Genomic DNA, 25,000 nt, shown 5'->3' on the forward strand with positions numbered 1-25,000 from the left:
CCGAGATCAGACGAAATCGGGCGTGCTCAGGGTGGTATGGCCGTAAGCGAAAGACTCAACCCACAATACCTTATTTATACATGTGAACCACAACCACCATCATCAAATCATGACAATTATCAAGCATTTCCATCAGTAATAATGTCAGGGTTCCCTATCCTTGTTTTCTTTGATGGTGAGTCTTTCCTGCTCTTTCCAAGATGTTTCTCCTTTAAAGCAGCAGCAACCGTTCCCTCTGCTGGTTGCAAAGCAAATTCGAAAAAGCTTACAGCACCTGGTATTCCCAGGCGGTCTCCCATCCAAGTACTAACCAAGCCCGACCCTGCTTAGCTTCCGAGATCAGACGAGATCGGGCGTGCTCAGGGTGGTATGGCCGTAAGCGAGAGACTCAACCTACAATACCTTATTTATACATGTGAACCACCACCACCATCATCAAATCATGACAATTATCAATCATTTCCATCAGTAATAATGTCAGGGTTCCATATCCTTGTTTTCTTTGATGGTGAGTCTTTCCTGCTCTTTCCAAGATGTTTCTCCTTTAAAGCAGCAGCAACCGTTCCCTCTGCTGTTTGCAAAGCAAATTCGAAAAAGCTTACAGCACCTGGTATCCCCAGGCGGTCTCCCATCCAAGTACTAACCAAGCCCGACCCTGCTTAGCTTCCGAGATCAGACGAGATCGGGCGTGCTCAGGGTGGTATGGCCGTAAGCGAGAGACTCAACCCACAATACCTTATTTATACATGTGAACCACCACCACCATCATCAAATCATGACAATTATCAAGCATTTCCATCAGTAATAATGTCAGGGTTCCATATCCTTGTTTTCTTTGATGGTGAGTCTTTCCTGCTCTTTCCAAGATGTTTCTCCTTTAAAGCAGCAGCAACCGTTCCCTCAGCTGGTTGCAAAGCAAATTCGAAAAAGCTTACAGCACCTGGTATTCCCAGGGGGTCTCCCATCCAAGTACTAACCAAGCCAGACCATGCTTAGCTTCCGAGATCAGACGTGCTCAGGGTGGTATGGCCGTAAGCGAAAGACTCAACCCACAATACCTTATTTATACATGTGAACCACCACCACCATCATCAAATCATGACAATTAACAATCATTTCCATCAGTAATAATGTCAGGGTTCCATATCCTTGTTTTCTTTGATGGTGAGTCTTTCCTGCTCTTTCCAAGATGTCTCTCCTTTAAAGCAGCAGCAACCGTTCCCTCTGCTGGTTGCAAAGCAAATTCTAAAAAGCTTCCAGCACCTGGTATTCTCAGGCGGTCTCCCATCCAAGAACTAACCAAGCACGACCCTGCTTAGCTTCCGAGATCAGACGAGATCCGGCGTGCTCAGGGTGGTTTGGCCGTAAGCGAAAGACTCAACCCACAATACCTTATTTATACATGTGAACCACCACCACCATCATCAAATCATGACAATTATCAATCATTTCCATCAGTAATAATGTCAGGGTTCCATATCCTTGTTTTCTTTGATGGTGAGTCTTTCCTGCTCTTTCCAAGATGTTTCTCCTTTAAAGCAGCAGCAACCGTTCCCTCTGCTGGTTGCAAAGCAAATTCTAAAAAGCTTCCAGCACCTGGTATTCTCAGGCGGTCTCCCATCCAAGAACTAACCAAGCCCGACCCTGCTTAGCTTCCGAGATCAGACGAAATCGGGCGTGCTCAGGGTGGTATGGCCGTAAGCGAAAGACTCAACCCACAATACCTTATTTATACATGTGAACCACAACCACCATCATCAAATCATGACAATTATCAAGCATTTCCATCAGTAATAATGTCAGGGTTCCCTATCCTTGTTTTCTTTGATGGTGAGTCTTTCCTGCTCTTTCCAAGATGTTTCTCCTTTAAAGCAGCAGCAACCGTTCCCTCTGCTGGTTGCAAAGCAAATTCGAAAAAGCTTACAGCACCTGGTATTCCCAGGCGGTCTCCCATCCAAGTACTAACCAAGCCCGACCCTGCTTAGCTTCCGAGATCAGACGAGATCGGGCGTGCTTTTTTTTTTTTTTTCTTTTATTATAAAATAAATCAATTTTTATGTACAAGACAACTTGAATTCCAAAGTAACATCACAAAAAAATAAGTAATATCAAATGCAAACAATAACCATCAGCTTTTACCAAATAGGCCCTCCTGCCAAGTATTATGCAAAATTATACATCAGTTTTCCCTTGTGATTGACAGAAATGAAACTGCATCCCTTAACAAAGTGTTGAAATTCTTCCTTTTCATACTTAAAAATTAAACTTATGTCTCTTTTCAACCCCGATACAAAGTAGGCCCAGACAGATATTATTCTTTGTTCAAAATGTGCTAGATTCCTTCTTAGCCATATAGCATATCTAGCGTGACTTAGTACATAGTTTATCATATTTATGTTTATTTTCTCTTTCTTTTCCCATACTCCAAAGAAAACAATTTTTTTCCAGTCCTTTCCCTCAAAGTACTGCTTCCCCCAGTTCTTTTGCAAGAAATCCTTTAACTTCGTGAGAAAGATCTTCAGTTTGTCACACTCATAATACAAATGCATTAATGTTTCCGGATCAGTTTTGCATATATCGCATTCCCTTCTTACATTCTTATTTATTTGGTGTATCACCACATTTGTGTACAGTCTGTTGTGCCGTAATTTAAAGTCATGATCCTGACATTCTATACTATTCTTGCTTACATTCCACTGCTTCCATATTTGATTTCCTTCCATACCTGGGAACACCTTTTCCCAAACCTTTTCCGATGCAGGTTCCTTAAATTCATTTCGGATCAGCGCTTTGTAGTAGTCTTTTACCTTTGAATCACTTAGTGGCCTTTTCTCACCATTATTTTCCATATATAACTCGGGGAACGTTATTTTCCTTTCTATAACCACGCTATTTTCTATCTGCCTCACCCAATCTATTGGTATGCTTCCTTTTATTTTATCATACATATTTACAGTAGTTGTTTCATTCAGTTCTTCGTCATACTCCTTAACTGCGTCTACTATAGCCTGGTCCCTTAGAAACCCAGGTATGAATTCATATAGGCAATCTTTTATTTGCGTTAGTCCGGAATAAAAAAATGTTTTATCCCATAGCATGTTATTGTTCATTTTTATCAATGGGTTACACCATATTGGTTGATTTATTACCTGACTGTATTTTGTGCATTCATATTTAATGTTTATTCTGTATTTCCCCCATGCATCAAACACCTCTTTATAATATCTAGGCACTTTCTCATATATGGAGCTTTTCATTATCATTATTAGACCGTTTTCTTCACATCTTCCATTTTTATATAAATATTCCCTAAACACATTTTTCCATCCATAATCAACCCTATCGTACAGATACTTTTTAACAGTTTTTATTCGTATTGCTTTTTTCTTAATATTCAAATCCACCAATTTCAATCCTCCTTCTTCATATTCCCCTATCAGTGTCTTTTGTGCTATTCTTGCCAGTTTCCCATCCCAAATGTAATTTGTAATTGTGCTGTTTAGCTCTTTGTGCACCCACTCTGGCATGTCTATCACAGTCAAGGCATAGACAATCTTGGATAGTATTAATGCATTTACCACTAAAACCTTCCCCTTTAATTTTAATCTCCTCGGCTTCCACGCATTTAATGTGTTTTTCACTTTATTTATTACCCCATTCCATGTCTCATCTCTCGCCTCCTTTTCTTTCCCTCCCATATTTATCCCCAATATTTTCATATAATCCTTTGAAATTCTAAAAGGTATGTTACAATCACTTTGGCTTATATTTCCGACGTACATTATTTCAGTTTTGTCTATATTTACTTTAGCCCCTGCTGCTCTCCCATATACTTCCATTTTTCCCATTATCCTTTTCACGCTATTCATATTTTTTACCATACAAGTGGTGTCATCAGCATATTGCTGTATTTTGCTTTCACCTCCATTTGGCAATTTTATCCCTTCTATTTTCTTATCCTTCTTTATCATTTCCGCGAGACTTTCTGCAGTTAAGCTGTAAAGTACTGCCGATAGCGGGCACCCTTGCCTCACAGATCTCTCCAATGGAAAGGGATCCGTTATAGCTCCATTTATTTTTATCCTACTCTTTGCATTTTTGTACAATAATTTAATCCAGTTGATTATTCTTTGCCCAAAACCAAATTTTTCTAATGTGCAAAATAAAAAACTATGCTCAACCCTATCGAAAGCTTTATTAAGGTCCATACTTAAAATAATTCCACCCTCCTTCCCCATGCATTCAATTGTGTCCCTTATTGTGCAAATAATGTCCGATATGTCCCTCCCTGGTATCCCGTACGCCTGTGTTGGTGCTATGATTGTTGGTGCTGCTGTTTTTATTCTGTTTACTAATACCTTTGCTAAAATCTTGTAATCTGTGTTTAGTACAGTTAGCGGCCTATAGTTTTCCAGTTTTCTTTTGCTTCCCTTATTTTTATATATGATCGTTATTAGTCCTGTTGCCAGCGACTCTGGTACCTCCTGCTCCTTCTCCATCTCTGCATAAATTATGCTTAAAATTGGGAGCAGCTCGTCGATAAATGTTTTATAAAATTCACTTGTAAGGCCATCTGTTCCCGGACTTTTATTGGTATTTAATGACATTATTGATTCCTTTATTTCTATGTCTTTGATGTTGTCATCACACATACTTTTCTCATCATTTGTTATCGTTTTCTTAATATTACCTAAAACTGTATTTCTATCTTCCTCCTTTGCAATTCCTTTTTTGTATAGATTTTTATAAAATGTCCCAACATTTCCAATAATGTCTACAAAATCATTTACTATCTCTCCATTTTCATTTTCTAACTCTTCAATATATACCCTCTCCTGTTTCCTTTTTTCTAATCCCAAAAAATATCCTGTGCATCTCTCCCCCTTCATCGCATATTTCTCCCTACTCCTTGTTATTGCCCCCATACATTTATTCTGTTCATAAACGTCCAGTTTGGATTTCACCTTTATGTATTGTTCTATGCTATGTTTTGGATCCTTATCAATTCTTTCTGCCTCTTCTGCCAGCTCATCCTTCAACCATTTTATTTTCTCTCTTTCTTTAAAAGCCCGGACCTTTGCATATCTAATACTTATTGTCCTTATCTTTTGCTTCAGTCTTTCCCACCATAATCCCTTGTTTCTACATATGTCTATGCTATTTTTTCCATTCTCTATGCAGGCCACTATTTTCTTCCTATATCCCTCTTCCTCTAGGAGAGTATTGTTTAGGCACCACACTCCTCCTCCCCTTCTCTCTATCCCAGTACCAACCTCTATTGACAGGATTGCATGGTCACTGAATGATGTGAATTTATACCCCATATTTTTTATAAGTTTAACCATTGTCTGATGTGCTATACATAAGTCTATTCTGCTTTGTTTTAATTCCCCCATTACTATTTGTCTTCTTGAGTATTCTCTCCTGTTTGGGTTCTCGTTCCTCCATACATCAATTAATTTTTTTTCCTCCAATGTTTTCAGAAAAATCTTTCTTGAAGCATCATTTTTTAATTGCTTCCCTCTTGCCACATCCAACCTTGTACTTTTTAAATTAAAATCTCCCACTATTATACAGTTTCCCACACACCATTTCCCTAAATCCAAGAAAAAAACCTTCCTGTCTGCTTCTATATTTGGTGCATATATATTAATTATTCGGTACTCTATCTTTTTGTATTTAAATTCTATGATTATGTCTCTTCCTTCTTTTCCTTTGTAGATTTCTTTGAGGTTTTCTACAGCATTATTTCTTATCAGGATTGCTACCCCACATGATTTATCCGTACCATGGTTTGTATACATAATGCCTTCCCATTTTGTTTTTATATCTTCCATGATCTGGTCTGTCCAGTTCGTTTCTTGCAGACATAATATGTCATTATTTCTACATTTATTTAATAGTTTTTCAAATTTGCTTTGATTTCTTAGCCCATTTGTGTTGAATGAAATCAAGCTTAACATTAAACATATAATTATGGTTTCATTTCCAACCTTCATTTTGTCCTTCTTTCCTCCTTCTTCCTCCTTTTCTCCTCAGCATGGAGCACAGCTTTCCTTTTCTTTGTGGTTTCCTCCGCCTTTCGTTCCTTCTGCGGTCTGGTTACACTCTCTTCCTCTGAAATACCCTCGATAACCATGAAGCCCATCGCAGTTTTCCTCTCGTCTCGATTTCCATCTCCATGCTGCTTTACTCCAATGCTGCCGGTTCCGTCTGCTGGAGTCTTTTCACAGGGAGCCTTCTCTCCACTCGATTCCTCTCCGGACCGGCTCTCCTCCTGCCTTGTAGTTTCCACCACGTCTCCTGCTGCGACGTCCCTCCGGGTTTGCCGTTCTTGGTTCTGCACCTTGGACTCCACCCCGCTCTCTGGGACGCCCCCTGGGTCTCCCTCCGTCTGCATGTCGTCATCGTCGCTGTCCTCTGTCCATGTCATGCATGGTCCTCCATATGTCTCCTCCTCCTCGCTGTCAGTGCTGTTGCCCTCCTCCTCAACATCGACATCTTCTCTCTCCGCTGCTTTTGGCACACACTCCCTTGCATAGTGTCCCTGTTCTTTACATCTGTGACATCTGAATTCTGGGCATTCTCTGAAAATGTGACCCGGTTGTATACATAGTCTGCATACTTTCCTCTGTCCGTCATGGATCACGCGAAAGTATTCTCCCCCCACTAGTGTTTCGAACTTGGTTGAGTAGGGTAACGATTTCACTGTTTCAGTGAACCGGACCTTCAAGAACCTGGTTCCGTCGGCTACGTCCGTTCCTGGCCACATTCTTCTCTTGATTGGCGAGATTGCCCTAACTCCCCATTCTGCAAGTTTTGCAAGAATGACACGATCCACAATGTACGTCGGCAAGTTTAGAAATGATACCACTAGTTCGTCATTTCTAATTTCTTTTGCAAAAATCGTGCTCTTCTTTATTCTAATCCCATCTAACAGTTTATCCTTCCCTTCAACATTGTCCATTGTTATTTCATATTTCTTGGGCGTGGTAAAACGGCATCCATTCACCACCCCGCACGTTTTTTTAACTTCACTCAAAAGTTCCATCATAGTCACCATCTCATCTCCAATGATCTCTACCGCCAAGGTAAGCGCCCTCTCAAATTTCTTTTCTGTGCTTGGAAGCGGCTCCGAGGTACTTTTACTGCTGTCCGTGATCCTTCTCGTGGTCGTTTCCTTTCCAATGTCGGCGTTCTTTGTCGGTTGCTGCATCTTGCCGTTGTCCATGATCCTGCCGGTGGTCTTTCCCTGGTCAGTATTCTTAGGCGATCTCTGCTCCATGCCGTTTTCCATATTCTTTGTCGTTGTGCTTGCCGGTCCGCTGTCAGCTGCCATGAGATCTGTCCTACTCCTCTCTACTCGCTCTCTCCTCTCTTTGACGTCACTCATTCAAAACACACACACCCTCAAAAAAAAAGATGTTCCCCCGAACAGCAAGCTGCTGGGGGAATAAAATCGAACACAAAAAAAACACTCTCACTCACTTTCAATCTAGCCCAAAAACAAAACAAAATAATTCCTCCTGCTCTCTCCACCTGCTCTCTCTGCTCCTTCGCTTCCTGGTTGCACACCTGAACGCAATCAGACGAGATCGGGCGTGCTCAGGGTGGTATGGCCGTAAGCGAGAGACTCAACCCACATTACCTTATTTATACATGTGAACCACCACCACCATCATCAAATCATGACAATTATCAATCATTTCCATCAGTAATAATGTCAGGGTTCCATATCCTTGTTTTCTTTGATGTTGAGTCTTTCCTGCTCTTTCCAAGATGTTTCTCCTTTAAAGCAGCAGCAACCGTTCCCTCTGCTGGTTGCAAAGCAAATTCGAAAAAACTTACAGCACCTGGTATTCCCAGGCGGTCTCCCATCCAAGTACTAACCAAGCCCGACCCTGCTTAGCTTCCGAGATCAGACGAGATCGGGCGTGCTCAGGGTGGTATGGCCGTAAGCGAAAGACTCAACCCACAATACCTTATTTATACATGTGAACCACCACCACCATCATCAAATCATGACAATTATCAAGCATTTCAATCAGTAATAATGTCAGGGTTCCATATCCTTGTTTTCTTTGATGGTGAGTCTTTCCTGCTCTTTCCAAGATGTTTCTCCTTTAAAGCAGCAGCAACCGTTCCCTCAGCTGGTTGCAAAGCAAATTCGAAAAAGCTTACAGCACCTGGTATTCCCAGGCGGTCTCCCATCCAAGTACTAACCAAGCCCGACCATGCTTAGCTTCCGAGATCAGACGAGATCGGGCGTGCTCAGGGTGGTATGGCCGTAAGCGAAAGACTCAACCCACAATACTTTATTTATACATGTGAACCACTACCACCATCATCAAATCATGACAATTATCAATAATTTCCATCAGTAATAATGTCAGGGTTCCATATCCTTGTTTTCTTTGATGGTGAGTCTTTCCTGCTCTTTCCAAGATGTTTCTCCTTTAAAGCAGCAGCAACCGTTCCCTCTGCTGGTTGCAAAGCAAATTCGAAAAAGCTTACAGCACCTGGTATTCCCAGGCGGTCTCCCATCCAAGTACTAACCAAGCCCGACCCTGCTTAGCTTTCGAGATCAGACGAGATCGGGCGTGCTTTTTTTTTTTTTTTTTTTTTTTTATTATCAAAAATATTTTGCATTTACATTTATTACATGTACATTTACATTTTAACACATTTTGTGTTATGTCAGCCCCTTTCCAGGCCTGTACTTTTTACATGCATAAATATTTACTTCACAGAAAACACACAAATCAATAAATTATTAAAATCAAACATCAACTCATAAAAAGAAACATCCCTTTTAACCGAAATTCATTCTCACCTCATTCACATCTCCATTCATTATTTCAATAAAAGTACTTCCATCCACAAATCCTTTTCTGAACTCCTCTTCTCCAATATAGCCCCATATCTGTCTCACGTCTCTTTCTGTTAAGTTTTGAAAAACAGTCCATACATCACATTTCCTTTTCTCGTAGTGAGCCGTGTTCCTTCTTATTTTAACTGCATACCTTGCATGGCTCAGCACATAGTTCATGAGGTTTACATTGCATCCCTTCTGTCTTTCATTCACACCAAACAGCCACAGCTTCTTCCATTCCATTCTCACTGCCCATTCTCCTTTCCAGCATTTATTTATTAACCCCTTTACTTTTTCAAAGTATCCCCTTAGTTCTTTACATTCAACAAATTCATGCATACATGTTTCCACTCCCTCACCACATACATCACATTCCTTTTCCACATTGCAGTCAAACTTACTTATTATTAGATTATTAAAAATCCTATTGTGCCTTAGCATGAAATCAAAGTGTTCGCATTCAATGCTATTCCATTTCACTCTCAAATTCTCCCATATGCTCTCCACATCCATTCCATTCATTACTTTGTTCCACACTTTCTCTGCAGCCGGTCTCCTTATCTCTTTTCCTCTCATATATTTATAAATCACTCTGGTTTTCACCTTTGCCAGTCTCACCTTGCATTCTCCTTCCCCCACATACATCTCTATTTTCTCTTCCCCCCTCACCGCATTCTCTCTCTCAATCATTCCCATCCATTCTTTAGGCATTGCTGTCTTAATTTTCTCTATTACTCCTTTTGCTGTGCCCGGCCATATTTCATCCCCATTCCCTCTTACTTCATCCACAATAACCTGTGCTCCCATGAAGCCCGGTATGTACTCATACACCATATCCCTTACCTTTCTTATCCCTGCCCTCCATATCACCCTGTTGAAAATAGTTTCTCCCTCTACCATAATTTTTGGATTTAAAAACACTGGTTGCTCCCATACCTGCCTCACATTCTTGCATTCATACTTCACTCCTCTCACAAACTCTCCCCACGCTCCAAGCATCTCTTTGTATATGTCAGTCACCCCTTCAATCATCCCTTTTTTTAGTTCCATGAACACTCCGCTCTCTCCACATCCTCCACATTTATTTATTGCTTCTCTTAAAAATACCTTCCACACATGATCTCTGTTATCCTTTAAATATCTCACCATCATTTTCACCCTTAGTGCTTTCTTTTTCCCCTCTAAATTGACAAGTTTCAGTCCCCCGTTCTCATACTCATTTTCTAACACTTCTCTTGCTATCCTAACTCCCTTCCCATCCCACAAATAATTGCTTATGATTCTTTCTATTTCTTTCAACACTTTCACAGGCACATCCATCACATTCATCACATACACCATCTTGCTCATTATTAGTGCATTTAGCACTATTACCTTCCCTTTTAATTTCAGCTTTCTCTGCTTCCAATACCCCAATGTTTTCTTTATGTTGTTTATCAGTACTTCATACTGCCTATCTCTCCCTTCCTCTCCCTCAATCCCTAAGTTCACTCCCAGAACCTTCATGTACCCTTTGTTTTCCTTCAATCCTTTCACTCCCTCCCCTCCTCTGCTTTCCCCTATATACATTATTTCAGATTTTTCTATATTTACTTTAGCTCCTGATGCCCTCCCATACAGTTCTACACTTTGTAATACCTGTACTACACTTTCCTTGTCCCTCACTGTCACTGTTGTATCATCCGCATATTGATATAGTGTGCTCACCTGTCCGCCCGGTAGTTCTATGCCCTTAATCCTCCTATTCTGCAGTATGAGTACCGCTAACGGCTCTGCTGACAAGGAGTACAGCAGAGCCGATAGCGGACATCCCTGCCTCACTGACCTTTCTAATCTAACTTCACCTGTGACTATCCCATTGACTTTAATCTTACTGCCTGCTCTTTCATACATTCGCCTAACCCATCCTATCAACCTTCCTCCAAATCCCATCTTCTCTAACACTTTATACAAATAACTGTGATCTACTCTATCAAAAGCTTTGTTAAGATCTAAACTAACTACTGCCCCTCCATTGTTCTCCTTCATGTGTGTTATTGTGTCTCTAATACTACTTATTGTGTCGGCTATGTCTCTCCCTGGTATGCTATACGCTTGTGTGCTTCCCACCACCGTCCCTATTACTTCCTTCATTCTGTTTGCTAACACCTTTGCTAATACCTTATAATCCCCATTTAACATTGTGAGTGGCCTGTAATTTTCTAATTTGTCCCTACTCCCTTTTTTATATATTATGCTCACTAGACCTGTTGTCATACTCTGCGGCATTTCTCCCTTCTCTTCTACCCATCTATATAATCTCTCCAACACTGGTACTAATTCTTCTCTAAACTCTATATAAAATTCTCCTATTATTCCATCTATCCCTGGACTCTTATTTCTGCCTAACCCATTTATTGCTTTCTCTATCTCTCCCTTACTTATCTCTCCTTCGCACACCTCTCTATCCTCATCACTCAGTCTAGCTTCCATCTTGTCTATAACCTGCCTACTGCTCTCCTCATCTAACGCTTCTTTCTTATATAACTCTCTATAAAACTCTTCTACTCTTTCCACTATCCCTACAAGCTCTGTTATTTTTTCCCCCCCTTTCCCCTCCACTTGCTCAAAATACTTTTTCTCCTGCCTTATCTTCTCTAGTCTTAAGAAATACCCTGTACATTTTTCTCCCTCTATCGCATATTTCGCTCTACTTCTTATTATAGCTCCCTCACATTTTCCCTGTTCTATTTCCTTAAGTTCATCTTTCTTTCTTATATATCCCTCTATGTCAATATTAAGCCCTTCCCCTGCTTTCTTCCCCTCTTCCTCTAACTCCTTTTTTAGCCTTTGTATCTTCTCTCTTTCTTTCTTTCCCCGGTTCCTGCTGTGTTTTTTGCTCATGTTCCTTATCCCCTCTTTCAGTCTCTCCCACCACCTCCCTGTGTCTTCCTCATACATTCTCTCATTCATCTCCCACATTATGTATTCTCTCACTTCTTTTTTATATTTTTCATCTTTAAGCAGCTGCCCATTCATACACCACACTCCCCCTCCTCTTCTCCTTATTTCCCCCCCTATTGTAAATTTTAACACCTTGTGATCACTATATGTTGTGACTATATATTCTATACCTTTAATCCTTTCCGCTATGCCCTTTGTGCTCAATACTAAATCTATCCTACTCTGTTTCAGTTCCCCTTTCACCAGCTGTACTCTTGAGAACTCTCTCCCCTCTGGATTTCTTTCTCTCCATACATCACTCAATCCTTTCATACTCTTTATCTTTTCTAGCACCTCCCTTGTTGTGTCATTCTTAAAATGCATGTTCCTTGACACATCCAATTTCCCACACCACACATTAAAGTCCCCCACGATCATACAGTTTTCATCACACATCACTCCCATCTTTTCAAACATCTCCTTTCTTTCTTTCTCCTCATTCGGCGCATACACATTTACTAGCTTAATCTCCTCATTCATATACTCAAACTTGATCCCTATCACCCTCCCATCTCCCTCATCTTCACACCTTGTCACATTCCCTATCACTCCCTTTTTTGTTAATATAGCTACACCTCTTGCATTCCCATCTCCATTATTTGCAAACACATCTCCCCTCCATTCATCCTCCACCTCTTTCATACATCTCTCATCCCAGTGTGTTTCCTGTAAGCATATTATATCATAATTGCTGTCACCATATATCTGATTTCTTTTTTTTTTGTTCTTTAGCCCCCTTGCATTTATTGAGATTATTATTAACATTATTAGTATTGTTATTTTCATTTTGTTTTTTCCTTAGTTTTACTTTTCTTATTTATCCTCGTATGCCTCTGAGTGTTCTGTCTTTTCCTCATTTGTTTTATTTTTTCCTCTATATCCATGTCCGTTTCAGATCCTACCGTCTGTGATGCAGTGGTCTCCTCTCCCGTCTCTTTGGGCTTTGCTCCATTCAGTTCCTTGTCCGTCCCTCCAGTGTCGTCCTCTCCTCGCCTTTTCTCCCGGCCTGCTTCCTTCTCTCCGTCTCTCCTTGCGACCGTCGCCCCCTTCTCTGGCCTTTTCGTCTCCTTTGTTTTGGGACCTTTCTCCTCCGCCCCGTCTCTCCTTCCTTCTGCGATCAGCTCTCGCTCCAGCACTCCTCTCCTCCTTCCTCCATCCTCCTCTTCGTCGTTTACTCTCGTTCTCTCCTTCCTCGTCTTCCGGTCTGCTCCCTCTTTCTTTCCTCCTTTCGTCTCCTCCATCCTCCGCTCTCCTTCCTGCTTCCCTGGATCCTCCCTCACCTGCTCCTCCATTTCATTTCCGTCTCCATCCTCCACACTTTCCATGTCCTCCGCATCTCCTTCCTCCCTGCTTCCACTCTCACTTTCTTGCTCACTTTCACTCGTATCATCTTCTGCCTCACTCTTATTGCATCTGCATTCATTCATCAGGTTCTGGCACAAATCACATCTTTTCCTCCCCTGCGTGCACTCCCTTGCATAATGTCCTTGCACTCCACATCTGTTGCAATGAAATTCCGGGCACTCTCTCATTATGTGGCCAGGTTTTATGCACAGCCTGCACACTTTTACTTGTTTGTCGTGCAGCACCCTGAAATACTCCGCCCCCAGCGCTGTGTCAAACTTTGTAGAATACGGCAGTGATTGTATCTGGTTATTGAATTTCACTTTCAGGAACCTTGTCCCATCAGCCACGTTTGTACCTGGCCACATCCTTCTTTTAATGGGAGATACTGCAGAGACCCCCCATAGTTGTAGTTTTGCCAATATCTCCCTGTCCTCGATGTAAAAAGGTAAATTCATAAATGACACCACCAGCTCGTCATTCACCAGTTCTCTTGCGTGCACCCGAGTCTCCCCAATCTTGAATCCTTCCATGAGTCTGTCTTTCCCCTTAGGGTGGCTCATGGTCATCTCATATTTTTTATCAGTGATCTGTCTGCACGCCAGCAGCCCCCCGCACAACTCACGCACACACCTCATCAGCTCCATAGCTGTGTCTTCTCCCTCTCCTTCCATCTCTACCATCACTGTCTGCTCCCTGTCATATCTCTCATTGTTTGTGCAGCTCTTGCTCTGCGTCAGCTCAGTTTCTCTCCCGCTGTCACCTCCGTGGGTGACAGCGTTAACACTCACCCGCTCCGTGCTGGTCTCCGCCATGGTCTCGGATGCCCTTCCACACAGGCTCCGTTACCCCCGCACAGTGCGTCACTGCCGCGGGGGGACACACATACACTAAACAAGACAATCACAACGCTAACGTCCGGTTGGATTAACACGTAAGAAGTCGAAAAAAAGGGAGATGTAGAGAGAGAACAAGAAAAAAGCTGGGAAAAGAGAAAAAAAAAAGAAAAATAGTTCCTCTGTATCCACATGCGGTGGCTTACTTCCTGGTTCGTTGATGATGTCACTCCGTGGTGCGTTCAAGGGCGTTCAGGCTGGTGTGGCCGTAAGCGAGAGACTCAACCCACAATACCTTATTTATACATGTGAACCACCACCACCATCATCAAATCATGACAATTATCAATCATTTCCATCAGTAATAATGTCAGGGTTCCATATCCTTGTTTTATTTGATGTTGAGTCTTTCCTGCTCTTTCCAAGATGTTTCTCCTTTAAAGCAGCAGCAACCGTTCCCTCTGCTGGTTGCAAAGCAAATTCGAAAAAGCTTACAGCACCTGGTATTCCCAGGCGGTCTCCCATCCAAGTACTAACCAAGCCCGACCCTGCTTAGCTTCCGAGATCAGACGAGATCGGGCGTGCTCAGGGTGGTATGGCCGTAAGCGAAAGACTCAACCCACAATACCTTATTTATACATGTGAACCACCACCACCATCATCAAATCATGACAATTATCAATCATTTCCATCAGTAATAATGTCAGGGTTCCATATCCTTGTTTTTTTTGATGGTGAGTCTTTCCTGCTCTTTCCAAGATGTTTCTCCTTTAAAGCAGCAGCAACCGTTCCCTCTGCTGGTTGCAAAGCAAATTCGAAAAAGCTTACAGCACCTGGTATTCCCAGGCGGTCTCCCATCCAAGTACTAACCAAGCCCGACCCTGCTTAGCTTCCGAGATCAGACGAGATCGGGCGTGCTCAGGGTGGTATGGCCGTAAGCGAGAGACTCAACCCACAATACCTTATTTATACATGTGAACCACCACCACCATCATCAAATCATGACAATTATCAATCATTTCCATCAGTAATAATGTCAGGGTTCCATATCCTTGTTTTCTTTGATGTTGAGTCTTTCCTGCTCTTTCCAAGATGTTTCTCCTTTAAAGCAGCAGCAACCGTTCCCTCTGCTGGTTGCAAAGCAAATTCGAAAAAGCTTACAGCACCTGGTATTCCCAGGCGGTCTCCCATCCAAGTACTAACCAAGCCCGACCCTGCTTAGCTTCCGAGATCAGACGAGATCGGGCGTGCTCAGGGTGGTATGGCCGTAAGCGAAAGACTCAACCCACAATACCTTATTTATACATGTGAACCACCACCACCATCATAAAATCATGACAATTATCAATCATTTCCATCAGTAATAATGTCAGGGTTCCATATCCTTGTTTTTTTTGATGGTGAGTCTTTCCTGCTCTTTCCAAGATGTTTCTCCTTTAAAGCAGCAGCAACCGTTCCCTCTGCTGGTTGCAAAGCAAATTCGAAAAAGCTTACAGCACCTGGTATTCCCAGGCGGTCTCCCATCCAAGTACTAACCAAGCCCGACCCTGCTTAGCTTCCGAGATCAGACGAGATCGGGAGTGCTCAGGGTGGTATGGCCGTAAGCGAAAGACTCAACCCACAATACCTTATTTATACATGTGAACCACCACCACCATCATCAAATCATGACAATTATCAATCATTTCCATCAGTAATAATGTCAGGGTTCCATATCCTTGTTTTCTTTGATGGTGAGTCTTTCCTGCTCTTTCCAAGATGTTTCTCCTTTAAAGCAGCAGCAACCGTTCCCTCTGCTGGTTGCAAAGCAAATTCGAAAAAGCTTACAGCACCTGGTATTCCCAGGCGGTCTCCCATCCAAGTACTAACCAAGCCCGACCCTGCTTAGCTTCCGAGATCAGACGAGATCGGGCGTGCTCAGGGTGGTATGGCCGTAAGCGAAAGACTCAACCCACAATACCTTATTTATACATGTGAACCACCACCACCATCATCAAATCATGACAATTATCAATCATTTCCATCAGTAATAATGTCAGGGTTCCATATCCTTGTTTTCTTTGATGGTGAGTCTTTCCTGCTCTTTCCAAGATGTTTCTCCTTTGAAGCAGCAGCAACCGTTCCCTCTGCTGGTTGCAAAGCAAATTCGAAAAAGCTTACAGCACCTGGTATTCCCAGGCGGTCTCCCATCCAAGTACTAACCAAGCCCGACCATGCTTAGCTTCCGAGATCAGACGAGATCGGGCGTGCTCAGGGTGGTATGGCGGTAAGCGAAAGACTCGACCCACAATACCTTATTTATACATGTGAACCACCACCACCATCATCAAATCATGACAATTATCAAGCATTTCCATCAGTAATAATGTCAGGGTTCCATATCCTTGTTTTCTTTGATGGTGAGTCTTTCCTGCTCTTTCCAAGATGTTTCTCCTTTAAAGCAGCAGCAACCGTTCCCTCAGCTGGTTGCAAAGCAAATTCGAAAAAGCTTACAGCACCTGGTATTCCCAGGCGGTCTCCCATCCAAGTACTAACCAAGCCCGACCATGCTTAGCTTCCGAGATCAGACGAGATCGGGCGTGCTCAGGGTGGTATGGCCGTAAGCGAAAGACTCAACCCACAATACCTTATTTATACATGTGAACCACCACCACCATCATCAAATCATGACAATTATCAATCATTTCCATCAGTAATAATGTCAGGGTTCCATATCCTTGTTTTCTTTGATGGTGAGTCTTTCCTGCTCTTTCCAAGATGTTTCTCCTTTAAAGCAGCAGCAACCGTTCCCTCTGCTGTTTGCAAAGCAAATTCGAAAAAGCTTACAGCACCTGGTATTCCCAGGCGGTCTCCCATCCAAGTACTAACCAAGCCAGACCATGCTTAGCTTCCGAGATCAGACGAGATCGGGCGTGCTCAGGGTGGTATGGCCGTAAGCGAAAGACTCAACCCACAATACCTTATTTATACATGTGAACCACCACCACCATCATCAAATCATGACAATTATCAATCATTTCCATCAGTAATAATGTCAGGGTTCCATATCCTTGTTTTCTTTGATGGTGAGTCTTTCCTGCTCTTTCCAAGATGTTTCTCCTTTAAAGCAGCAGCAACCGTTCCCTCTGCTGGTTGCAAAGCAAATTCTAAAAAGCTTCCAGCACCTGGTATTCTCAGGCGGTCTCCCATCCAAGAACTAACCAAGCCCGACCCTGCTTAGCTTCCGAGATCAGACGAAATCGGGCGTGCTCAGGGTGGTATGGCCGTAAGCGAAAGACTCAACCCACAATACCTTATTTATACATGTGAACCACAACCACCATCATCAAATCATGACAATTATCAAGCATTTCCATCAGTAATAATGTCAGGGTTCCATATCCTTGTTTTCTTTGATGGTGAGTCTTTCCTGCTCTTTCCAAGATGTTTCTCCTTTAAAGCAGCAGCAACCGTTCCCTCAGCTGGTTGCAAAGCAAATTCGAAAAAGCTTACAGCACCTGGTATTCCCAGGCGGTCTCCCATCCAAGTACTAACCAAGCCCGACCATGCTTAGCTTCCGAGATCAGACGAGATCGGGTGTGCTTTTTTTTTTTTTTTTTATTATCAAAAATATTTTGCATTTACATTTATTACATGTACATTTACATTTTAACACATTTTGTGTTATGTCAGCCCCTTTCCAGGCCTGTACTTTTTACATGCATAAATATTTACTTCACAGAAAACACACAAATCAATAAATTATTAAAATCAAAAATCAACTCATAAAAAGAAACATCCCTTTTAACCGAAATTCATTCTCACCTCATTCACATCTCCATTCATTATTTCAATAAAAGTACTTCCATCAAATCCTTTTCTGAACTCCTCTTCTCCAATATAGCCCCATATCTGTCTCACGTCTCTTTCTGTTAAGTTTTGAAAAACAGTCCATACATCACATTTCCTTTTCTCGTAGTGAGCCGTGTTCCTTCTTATTTTAACTGCATACCTTGCATGGCTCAGCACATAGTTCATGAGGTTTACATTGCATCCCTTCTGTCTTTCATTCACACCAAACAGCCACAGCTTCTTCCATTCCATTCTCACTGCCCATTCTCCTTTCCAGCATTTATTTATTAACCCCTTTACTTTTTCAAAGTATCCCCTTAGTTCTTTACATTCAACAAATTCATGCATACATGTTTCCACTCCCTCACCACATACATCACATTCCTTTTCCACATTGCAGTCAAACTTACTTATTATTAGATTATTAAAAATCCTATTGTGCCTTAGCATGAAATCAAAGTGTTCGCATTCAATGCTATTCCATTTCACTCTCAAATTCTCCCATATGCTCTCGACATCCATTCCATTCATTACTTTGTTCCACACTTTCTCTGCAGCCGGTCTCCTTATCTCTTTTCCTCTCATATATTTATAAATCACTCTGGTTTTCACCTTTGCCAGTCTCACCTTGCATTCTCCTCCCCCCACATACATCTCTATTTTCTCTTCCCCCCTCACCGCATTCTCTCTCTCAATCATTCCCATCCATTCTTTAGGCATTGCTGTCTTAATTTTCTCTATTACTCCTTTTGCTGTGCCCGGCCATATTTCATCCCCATTCCCTCTTACTTCATCCACAATAACCTGTGCTCCTATGAAGCCCGGTATGTACTCATACACCATATCCCTTACCTTTCTTATCCCTGCCCTCCATATCACCCTGTTGAAAATAGTTTCTCCCTCTACCATAATTTTTGGATTTAAAAACACTGGTTGCTCCCATACCTGCCTCACATTCTTGCATTCATACTTCACTCCTCTCACAAACTCTCCCCACGCTCCAAGCATCTCTTTGTATATGTCAGTCACCCCTTCAATCATCCCTTTTTTTAGTTCCATGAACACTCCGCTCTCTCCACATCCTCCACATTTATTTATTGCTTCTCTTAAAAATACCTTCCACACATGATCTCTGTTATCCTTTAAATATCTCACCATCATTTTCACCCTTAGTGCTTTCTTTTTCCCCTCTAAATTGACAAGTTTCAGTCCCCCGTTCTCATACTCATTTTCTAACACTTCTCTTGCTATCCTAACTCCCTTCCCATCCCACAAATAATTGCTTATGATTCTTTCTATTTCTTTCAACACTTTCACAGGCACATCCATCACATTCATCACATACACCATCTTGCTCATTATTAGTGCATTTACCACTATTACCTTCCCTTTTAATTTCAGCTTTCTCTGCTTCCAATACCCCAATGTTTTCTTTATGTTGTTTATCAGTACTTCATACTGCCTATCTCTCCCTTCCTCTCCCTCAATCCCTAAGTTCACTCCCAGAACCTTCATGTACCCTTTGTTTTCCTTCAATCCTTTCACTCCCTCCCCTCCTCTGCTTTCCCCTATATACATTATTTCAGATTTTTCTATATTTACTTTAGCTCCTGATGCCCTCCCATACAGTTCTACACTTTGTAATACCTGTACTACACTTTCCTTGTCCCTCACTGTCACTGTTGTATCATCCGCATATTGATATAGTGTGCTCACCTGTCCGCCCGGTAGTTCTATGCCCTTAATCCTCCTATTCTGCAGTATGAGTACCGCTAACGGCTCTGCTGACAAGGAGTACAGCAGAGCCGATAGCGGACATCCCTGCCTCACTGACCTTTCTAATCTAACTTCACCTGTGACTATCCCATTGACTTTAATCTTACTGCCTGCTCTTTCATACATTCGCCTAACCCATCCTATCAACCTTCCTCCAAATCCCATCTTCTCTAACACTTTATACAAATAACTGTGATCTACTCTATCAAAAGCTTTGTTAAGATCTAAACTAACTACTGCCCCTCCATTGTTCTCCTTCATGTGTGTTATTGTGTCTCTAATACTACTTATTGTGTCGGCTATGTCTCTCCCTGGTATGCTATACGCTTGTGTGCTTCCCACCACCGTCCCTATTACTTCCTTCATTCTGTTTGCTAACACCTTTGCTAATACCTTATAATCCCCATTTAACATTGTGAGTGGCCTGTAATTTTCTAATTTGTCCCTACTCCCTTTTTTATATATTATGCTCACTAGACCTGTTGTCATACTCTGCGGCATTTCTCCCTTCTCTTCTACCCATCTATATAATCTCTCCAACACTGGTACTAATTCTTCTCTAAACTCTATATAAAATTCTCCTATTATTCCATCTATCCCTGGACTCTTATTTCTGCCTAACCCATTTATTGCTTTCTCTATCTCTCCCTTACTTATCTCTCCTTCGCACACCTCTCTATCCTCATCACTCAGTCTAGCTTCCATCTTGTCTATAACCTGCCTACTGCTCTCCTCATCTAACGCTTCTTTCTTATATAACTCTCTATAAAACTCTTCTACTCTTTCCACTATCCCTACAAGCTCTGTTATTTTTCCCCCCCTTTCCCCTCCACTTGCTCAAAATACTTTTTCTCCTGCCTTATCTTCTCTAGTCTTAAGAAATACCCTGTACATTTTTCTCCCTCTATCGCATATTTCGCTCTACTTCTTATTATAGCTCCCTCACATTTTCCCTGTTCTATTTCCTTAAGTTCATCTTTCTTTCTTATATATCCCTCTATGTCAATATTAAGCCCTTCCCCTGCTTTCTTCCCCTCTTCCTCTAACTCCTTTTTTAGCCTTTGTATCTTCTCTCTTTCTTTCTTTCCCCGGTTCCTGCTGTGTTTTTTGCTCATGTTCCTTATCCCCTCTTTCAGTCTCTCCCACCACCTCCCTGTGTCTTCCTCATACATTCTCTCATTCATCTCCCACATTATGTATTCTCTCACTTCTTTTTTATATTTTTCATCTTTAAGCAGCTGCCCATTCATACACCACACTCCCCCTCCTCTTCTCCTTATTCCCCCCCCTATTGTAAATTTTAACACCTTGTGATCACTATATGTTGTGACTATATATTCTATACCTTTAATCCTTTCCGCTATGCCCTTTGTGCTCAATACTAAATCTATCCTACTCTGTTTCAGTTCCCCTTTCACCAGCTGTACTCTTGAGAACTCTCTCCCCTCTGGATTTCTTTCTCTCCATACATCACTCAATCCTTTCATACTCTTTATCTTTTCTAGCACCTCCCTTGTTGTGTCATTCTTAAAATGCATGTTCCTTGACACATCCAATTTCCCACACCACACATTAAAGTCCCCCACGATCATACAGTTTTCATCACACATCACTCCCATCTTTTCAAACATCTCCTTTCTTTCTTTCTCCTCATTCGGCGCATACACATTTACTAGCTTAATCTCCTCATTCATATACTCAAACTTGATCCCTATCACCCTCCCATCTCCCTCATCTTCACACCTTGTCACATTCCCTATCACTCCCTTTTTTGTTAATATAGCTACACCTCTTGCATTCCCATCTCCATTATTTGCAAACACATCTCCCCTCCATTCATCCTCCACCTCTTTCATACATCTCTCATCCCAGTGTGTTTCCTGTAAGCATATTATATCATAATTGCTGTCACCATATATCTGATTTCTTTTGTTTTTGTTCTTTAGCCCCCTTGCATTTATTGAGATTATTATTAACATTATTAGTATTGTTATTTTCATTTTGTTTTTTCCTTAGTTTTACTTTTCTTATTTATCCTCGTATGCCTCTGAGTGTTCTGTCTTTTCCTCATTTGTTTTATTTTTTCCTCTATATCCATGTCCGTTTCAGATCCTACCGTCTGTGATGCAGTGGTCTCCTCTCCCGTCTCTTTGGGCTTTGCTCCATTCAGTTCCTTGTCCGTCCCTCCAGTGTCGTCCTCTCCTCGCCTTTTCTCCCGGCCTGCTTCCTTCTCTCCGTCTCTCCTTGCGACCGTCGCCCCCTTCTCTGGCCTTTTCGTCTCCTTTGTTTTGGGACCTTTCTCCTCCGCCCCGTCTCTCCTTCCTTCTGCGATCAGCTCTCGCTCCAGCACTCCTCTCCTCCTTCCTCCATCCTCCTCTTCGTCGTTTACTCTCGTTCTCTCCTTCCTCGTCTTCCGGTCTGCTCCCTCTTTCTTTCCTCCTTTCGTCTCCTCCATCCTCCGCTCTCCTTCCTGCTTCCCTGGATCCTCCCTCACCTGCTCCTCCATTTCATTTCCGTCTCCATCCTCCACACTTTCCATGTCCTCCGCATCTCCTTCCTCCCTGCTTCCACTCTCACTTTCTTGCTCACTTTCACTCGTATCATCTTCTGCCTCACTCTTATTGCATCTGCATTCATTCATCAGGTTCTGGCACAAATCACATCTCTTCCTCCCCTGCGTGCACTCCCTTGCATAATGTCCTTGCACTCCACATCTGTTGCAATGAAATTCCGGGCACTCTCTCATTATGTGGCCAGGTTTTATGCACAGCCTGCACACTTTTACTTGTTTGTCGTGCAGCACCCTGAAATACTCCGCCCCCAGCGCTGTGTCAAACTTTGTAGAATACGGCAGTGATTGTATCTGGTTATTGAATTTCACTTTCAGGAACCTTGTCCCATCAGCCACGTTTGTACCTGGCCACATCCTTCTTTTAATGGGAGATACTGCAGAGACCCCCCATAGTTGTAGTTTTGCCAATATCTCCCTGTCCTCGATGTAAAAAGGTAAATTCATAAATGACACCACCAGCTCGTCATTCACCAGTTCTCTTGCGTGCACCCGAGTCTCCCCAATCTTGAATCCTTCCATGAGTCTGTCTTTCCCCTTAGGGTGGCTCATGGTCATCTCATATTTTTTATCAGTGATCTGTCTGCACGCCAGCAGCCCCCCGCACAACTCACGCACACACCTCATCAGCTCCATAGCTGTGTCTTCTCCCTCTCCTTCCATCTCTACCATCACTGTCTGCTCCCTGTCATATCTCTCATTGTTTGTGCAGCTCTTGCTCTGCGTCAGCTCAGTTTCTCTCCCGCTGTCACCTCCGTGGGCGACAGCGTTAACACTCACCCGCTCCGTGCTGGTCTCCGCCATGGTCTCGGATGCCCTTCCACACAGGCTCCGTTACCCCCGCACAGTGCGTCACTGCCGCGGGGGGACACACATACACTAAACAAGACAATCACAACGCTAACGTCCGGTTGGATTAACACGTAAGAAGTCGAAAAAAAGGGAGATTTAGAGAGAGAACAAGAAAAAAGCTGGGAAAAGAGAAAAAAAAAAGAAAAATAGTTCCTCTGTATCCACATGCGGTGGCTTACTTCCTGGTTCGTTGATGATGTCACTCCGTGGTGCGTTCAAGGGCGTTCAGGCTGGTGTGGCCGTAAGCGAAAAACTCAACCCACAATACCTTATTTATACATGTGAACCACCACCACCATCATCAAATCATGACAATTATCAATCATTTCCATCAGTAATAATGTCAGGGTTCCATATCCTTGTTTTCTTTGATGTTGAGTCTTTCCTGCTCTTTCCAAGATGTTTCTCCTTTAAAGCAGCAGCAACCGTTCCCTCTGCTGGTTGCAAAGCAAATTCGAAAAAGCTTACAGCACCTGGTATTCCCAGGCAGTCTCCCATCCAAGTACTAACCAAGCCCGACCCTGCTTAGCTTCCGAGATCAGACGAGATCGGGCGTGCTCAGTGTGGTATGGCGGTAAGCGAAAGACTCAACCCACAATACCTTATTTATACATGTGAACCACCACCACCATCATCAAATCATGACAATTATCAAGCATTTCCATCAGTAATAATGTCAGGGTTCCATATCCTTGTTTTCTTTGATGGTGAGTCTTTCCTGCTCTTTCCAAGATGTTTCTCCTTTAAAGCAGCAGCAACCGTTCCCTCAGCTGGTTGCAAAGCAAATTCGAAAAAGCTTACAGCACCTGGTATTCCCAGGCGGTCTCCCATCCAAGTACTAACCAAGCCCGACCATGCTTAGCTTCCGAAATCAGACGAGATCGGGCGTGCTCAGGGTGGTATGGCCGTAAGCGAAAGACTCAACCCACAATACCTTATTTATACATGTGAACCACCACCACCATCATCAAATCATGACAATTATCAATCATTTCCATCAGTAATAATGTCAGGGTTCCATATCCTTGTTTTCTTTGAGGGTGAGTCTTTCCTGCTCTTTCCAAGATGTTTCTCCTTTAAAGCAGCAGCAACCGTTCCCTCTGCTGTTTGCAAAGCAAATTCGAAAAAGCTTACAGCACTTGGTATTCCCAGGCGGTCTCCCATCCAAGTACTAACCAAGCCCGACCCTGCTTAGCTTCCAAGATCAGACGAGATCGGGCGTGCTCAGGGTGGTATGGCCGTAAGCGAAAGACAACCCACAATACCTTATTTATACATGTGATCCACCACCACCATCATCAAATCATAACAATTATCAATCATTTCCATCAGTAATAATGTCAGGGTTCCATATCCTTGTTTTCTTTGATGTTGAGTCTTTCCTGCTCTTTCCAAGATGTTTCTCCTTTAAAGCAGCAGCAACCGTTCCCTCTGCTGGTTGCAAAGCAAATTCGAAAAAGCTTACAGCACCTGGTATTCCAAGGGGGTCTCCCATCCAAGTACTAACCAAGCCCGACCCTGCTTAGCTTCCGAGATCAGACGAGATCGGGCGTGCTCAGGGTGGTATGGCCGTAAGCGAAAGACAACCCACAATACCTTATTTATACATGTGAACCACCACCACCATCATCAAATCATAACAATTATCAATCATTTCCATCAGTAATAATGTCAGGGTTCCATATCCTTGTTTTCTTTGATGTTGAGTCTTTCCTGCTCTTTCCAAGATGTTTCTCCTTTAAAGCAGCAGCAACCGTTCCCTCTGCTGGTTGCAAAGCAAATTCGAAAAAGCTTACAGCACCTGGTATTCCAAGGGGGTCTCCCATCCAAGTACTAACCAAGCCCGACCCTGCTTAGCTTCCGAGATCAGACGAGATCGGGCGTGCTCAGGGTGGTATGGCCGTAAGCGAAAAACTCAACCCACAATACCTTATTTAT

General features: G+C 42.5%; 20 non-coding genes and 2 pseudogenes across 20 annotated transcripts in view; all 22 read right to left on the reverse strand.

Annotated features, from left to right (window-relative positions):
* LOC133007641 (5S ribosomal RNA) overlaps positions 1-48 on the reverse strand; it is a 119-nt gene extending 71 nt beyond the window's left edge. Inside the window, exon 1 of the ribosomal RNA XR_009680100.1 lies at positions 1-48. This exon is cut by the window's left edge and continues 71 nt beyond it. This is a non-coding gene — a ribosomal RNA (5S ribosomal RNA).
* A 214-nt stretch (positions 49-262) lies between these two features.
* On the reverse strand, positions 263-381 carry LOC133007193 (5S ribosomal RNA). Its single transcript, XR_009679681.1, has one exon. It is a non-coding gene; the product is annotated as a 5S ribosomal RNA (ribosomal RNA).
* A 214-nt stretch (positions 382-595) lies between these two features.
* On the reverse strand, positions 596-714 carry LOC133006677 (5S ribosomal RNA). Its single transcript, XR_009679194.1, has one exon. It is a non-coding gene; the product is annotated as a 5S ribosomal RNA (ribosomal RNA).
* A 214-nt stretch (positions 715-928) lies between these two features.
* LOC133007857 (5S ribosomal RNA) lies at positions 929-1,037 on the reverse strand (annotated as a pseudogene).
* A 214-nt stretch (positions 1,038-1,251) lies between these two features.
* On the reverse strand, positions 1,252-1,370 carry LOC133007839 (5S ribosomal RNA; annotated as a pseudogene).
* A 214-nt stretch (positions 1,371-1,584) lies between these two features.
* LOC133007642 (5S ribosomal RNA) lies at positions 1,585-1,703 on the reverse strand. The gene has a single exon (XR_009680101.1). It is a non-coding gene; the product is annotated as a 5S ribosomal RNA (ribosomal RNA).
* Positions 1,704-7,841: 6,138 nt separating this feature from the next.
* On the reverse strand, positions 7,842-7,960 carry LOC133006017 (5S ribosomal RNA). Its single transcript, XR_009678575.1, has one exon. It is a non-coding gene; the product is annotated as a 5S ribosomal RNA (ribosomal RNA).
* A 214-nt stretch (positions 7,961-8,174) lies between these two features.
* LOC133006484 (5S ribosomal RNA) lies at positions 8,175-8,293 on the reverse strand. The gene has a single exon (XR_009679011.1). It is a non-coding gene; the product is annotated as a 5S ribosomal RNA (ribosomal RNA).
* Positions 8,294-14,522: 6,229 nt separating this feature from the next.
* Positions 14,523-14,641, reverse strand: LOC133007204 (5S ribosomal RNA). Its single transcript, XR_009679692.1, has one exon. It is a non-coding gene; the product is annotated as a 5S ribosomal RNA (ribosomal RNA).
* Positions 14,642-14,855: 214 nt separating this feature from the next.
* Positions 14,856-14,974, reverse strand: LOC133007216 (5S ribosomal RNA). Its single transcript, XR_009679703.1, has one exon. It is a non-coding gene; the product is annotated as a 5S ribosomal RNA (ribosomal RNA).
* A 214-nt stretch (positions 14,975-15,188) lies between these two features.
* LOC133007228 (5S ribosomal RNA) lies at positions 15,189-15,307 on the reverse strand. The gene has a single exon (XR_009679714.1). It is a non-coding gene; the product is annotated as a 5S ribosomal RNA (ribosomal RNA).
* A 214-nt stretch (positions 15,308-15,521) lies between these two features.
* LOC133005963 (5S ribosomal RNA) lies at positions 15,522-15,640 on the reverse strand. Its single transcript, XR_009678524.1, has one exon. It is a non-coding gene; the product is annotated as a 5S ribosomal RNA (ribosomal RNA).
* Positions 15,641-15,854: 214 nt separating this feature from the next.
* LOC133007240 (5S ribosomal RNA) lies at positions 15,855-15,973 on the reverse strand. The gene has a single exon (XR_009679726.1). It is a non-coding gene; the product is annotated as a 5S ribosomal RNA (ribosomal RNA).
* Positions 15,974-16,187: 214 nt separating this feature from the next.
* On the reverse strand, positions 16,188-16,306 carry LOC133007245 (5S ribosomal RNA). The gene has a single exon (XR_009679731.1). It is a non-coding gene; the product is annotated as a 5S ribosomal RNA (ribosomal RNA).
* A 214-nt stretch (positions 16,307-16,520) lies between these two features.
* On the reverse strand, positions 16,521-16,639 carry LOC133006486 (5S ribosomal RNA). Its single transcript, XR_009679013.1, has one exon. It is a non-coding gene; the product is annotated as a 5S ribosomal RNA (ribosomal RNA).
* Positions 16,640-16,853: 214 nt separating this feature from the next.
* Positions 16,854-16,972, reverse strand: LOC133007344 (5S ribosomal RNA). Its single transcript, XR_009679822.1, has one exon. It is a non-coding gene; the product is annotated as a 5S ribosomal RNA (ribosomal RNA).
* Positions 16,973-17,186: 214 nt separating this feature from the next.
* On the reverse strand, positions 17,187-17,305 carry LOC133007643 (5S ribosomal RNA). Its single transcript, XR_009680102.1, has one exon. It is a non-coding gene; the product is annotated as a 5S ribosomal RNA (ribosomal RNA).
* A 6,218-nt stretch (positions 17,306-23,523) lies between these two features.
* Positions 23,524-23,642, reverse strand: LOC133007572 (5S ribosomal RNA). Its single transcript, XR_009680035.1, has one exon. It is a non-coding gene; the product is annotated as a 5S ribosomal RNA (ribosomal RNA).
* Positions 23,643-23,856: 214 nt separating this feature from the next.
* LOC133007126 (5S ribosomal RNA) lies at positions 23,857-23,975 on the reverse strand. Its single transcript, XR_009679618.1, has one exon. It is a non-coding gene; the product is annotated as a 5S ribosomal RNA (ribosomal RNA).
* A 214-nt stretch (positions 23,976-24,189) lies between these two features.
* On the reverse strand, positions 24,190-24,308 carry LOC133006016 (5S ribosomal RNA). The gene has a single exon (XR_009678574.1). It is a non-coding gene; the product is annotated as a 5S ribosomal RNA (ribosomal RNA).
* Positions 24,309-24,520: 212 nt separating this feature from the next.
* LOC133006077 (5S ribosomal RNA) lies at positions 24,521-24,639 on the reverse strand. Its single transcript, XR_009678631.1, has one exon. It is a non-coding gene; the product is annotated as a 5S ribosomal RNA (ribosomal RNA).
* Positions 24,640-24,851: 212 nt separating this feature from the next.
* On the reverse strand, positions 24,852-24,970 carry LOC133006078 (5S ribosomal RNA). Its single transcript, XR_009678632.1, has one exon. It is a non-coding gene; the product is annotated as a 5S ribosomal RNA (ribosomal RNA).
* Between the last annotated feature and the right edge of the window lie 30 nt (positions 24,971-25,000).

The sequence above is a fragment of the Limanda limanda genome, chromosome 7 (genome assembly GCF_963576545.1).
Source record: "Limanda limanda chromosome 7, fLimLim1.1, whole genome shotgun sequence".
NCBI classification, from domain to species: Eukaryota; Metazoa; Chordata; class Actinopteri; order Pleuronectiformes; family Pleuronectidae; genus Limanda; species Limanda limanda.